Source organism: Oratosquilla oratoria, chromosome 34 (assembly GCF_046742065.1).
Source record: "Oratosquilla oratoria isolate Oo_2021 chromosome 34, ASM4674206v1, whole genome shotgun sequence".
Classification (NCBI taxonomy): domain Eukaryota; kingdom Metazoa; phylum Arthropoda; class Malacostraca; order Stomatopoda; family Squillidae; genus Oratosquilla; species Oratosquilla oratoria.
Window position 1 is genome coordinate 4,528,790 of NC_134810.1, and position 2,500 is coordinate 4,531,289.

The window sequence follows — 2,500 nt, forward strand, 5'->3', positions numbered from 1 at the left end:
CACACACACACACACACACACACACACACACACACACACACACACACACACACACACACACACACACACACACACACACACACACACACACACACACACACACACACACACACACACACACACACACACACACACACACACACACACACACACACACACACACACACACACACACACACACATACATACATACACACACGAGCGCGCGTGCACACATACACACATATCAACTGCCGGAGTGTCAACACGTATTGGCTGTAGCTCGCGGGAGTTACATCGGAGTAACGGAACTTCTCAGCACTACAAGGATAACAGGACACCTAGGTTGTATTAAACGGGAAGGGAAACACTTGTGGATGCCCGTGATGGTTTGATACAGTGGAAATAGTGAGTATCGAGGAAAAATGAAAGGGAATGAAAACTGACCAGAAAATGGCGATAAAGTTGAACCAAACGTAAATATGAGCGCAGAGACCTCTGGTTGAGTGCGGACAAGACGTAGTTTAAACATGAACGTGGAAACCCCAAAAATATTCCTAAAGGGGAGTAAAGATTTTTTTTTATTTTTATTTAATAGGTACAAGAAAAGAAACCAAAGTAGAATTATAGATACAGAAAAGGAAATGGCATTTAGGAAGAGTACATGGATTTAAGAGATTATGGAACTAATGAAAGAGATTATGGAGCTAAAGAAAGAGATTATGGAGCTAAATAAAGAATATCTCGAAATAGAAAAGGAAGTGAGTGGCCTAAAATTGCTCAAATAAATAATGAGGTAAGTGAGCAAAAAACTAATTGAGATAAGAAGTGAAAATGAGCGGATGAAAAACAAAGATACCACTAATAGTGTGACCGTAAAAAAAAAAGAATAAATAAATAAAAAATAATAATAAATAAAAGCAATGACCGAGAAAATTGGAGAAAATATAGGAGAGAAAGATTTACAGAAAATCAGGAATGAAAAAAAAAGATGAAGAAAAAAAATAAAGAAACTATAAAACAACAAATTCAAGAGAATGCCGAAGACACAGTTATTCGAGTAATTAAGAAAAAAGAAAAGAACATTGGTTTAGAGATACAGTGGATAAAAAGAAGTGTATAGTAGTATATGGTGTAAAGGAGAAACATAACCTAGTAAGGTATTTGAGAGGGAAAGAAGAGAAAGAAATAGCAAGAAAAATTATGAAAGAAATACAAGAGGAAGAGCAAGAAATAGAAAAGGAAATAGAAGTGCATAGAGTGAGACAATACGAAAAGAAATGAATAGACCTCTAAAATTCAACCTAAGGTCACATATGGTAGCGAAAGAGATATTAGTAAAATCAGGAAAAGTAGCAAATAGTGAACATTATAAAAGTATATGGATAAAAAGAGAAATGAATGATGGGGAAAGAAAAAGAGAGAAGACACTAAAAAGTGAAGCTAAAAAAAAAAAAACAAGAAAAGAACGGAGGCTGATAAAAAGAAGTTCTATTGGAGAGTGTTAGATATGAGGCTGAGAAAATTGTATATTCAAGACAAAAAATTAAAGGAACAGAGAACGAGATGGAGTGGGGGGAAACTAAAAATAGCGTATACTAACATGGACTGATTGATCTCAGGACTAAGTGAACTAAATGATTACCTCTCAGAAAAAAAATAGGTATAATGGTAAATTGTGGAGATGAAATTAAGGGGTCCAAATAGTATTGGAAATGGACTAAAATGGACTAAAAATAGAGAGGAGAAACAGGGTAGAGGAGTCATGGTTTTGGCTAAAAAAAATAGAATGTGACAAAGGTTAAAGATGGAAAAAGCAGTGTGGAAATTATCATGATAAGAGTTGAAGATAGTGACATGAAAAGTAGAAAGTGTGTGGTGATTTATGTGCCCCTCAAAAACGAATTTTTGGAAAGAGGGCGATTATTCTAAAATATTAGGAGATACAAGGCATTCATTAAAAAAAAATGCTGAAGGATGGTGGAAACGTGGTACTTATGGGGAATTTTAACTGCAAATAAATGTATTGGGAAGAGATGACAGTGAAAGGCGGAGAGGATCTATTGGGAAATGTATTACTTGCCATGACTATAGGATATACAATGACCCAATAGATAAAAGAAAATACCAGATATAGAAAAAAAGATGAAGAATCGTTGAGTCTAGATTTAATATTAACATCGGAACATAAAATAGTGGATGAAATTTAGTACAAGACACTAATTAGGAAGAATGACCACATACTACTTGCGTTTGAACTAAAGGAGGAAATATATACAGAAAGAAATAAGAAATACAGAAAAACAAGGCTGATGTATAACAAAAGGACTTTGGGAAACTTAGACATTTTTTTCATAAGGCGAGTTGGAAAAGTTATATAATGAAGAGGCACAAGTGTAAGAAAAATTGATTATTTTGATGGAAATCTATAATGAAAAAGTGAATAAATATGTATCAAGACAAAAACATGAAATCTTTTATATTAAGTGCTGTATATATATATATATATATATATATATAT

At 33.7% G+C, this 2,500-nt stretch overlaps 1 protein-coding gene across 1 annotated transcript in view; it reads left to right on the plus strand.

Annotated features, from left to right (window-relative positions):
• LOC143018042 (uncharacterized) overlaps positions 1 to 2,500 on the plus strand; it is a 750,472-nt gene that overhangs the window by 733,402 nt on the left and 14,570 nt on the right. The window lies entirely within an intron of this gene.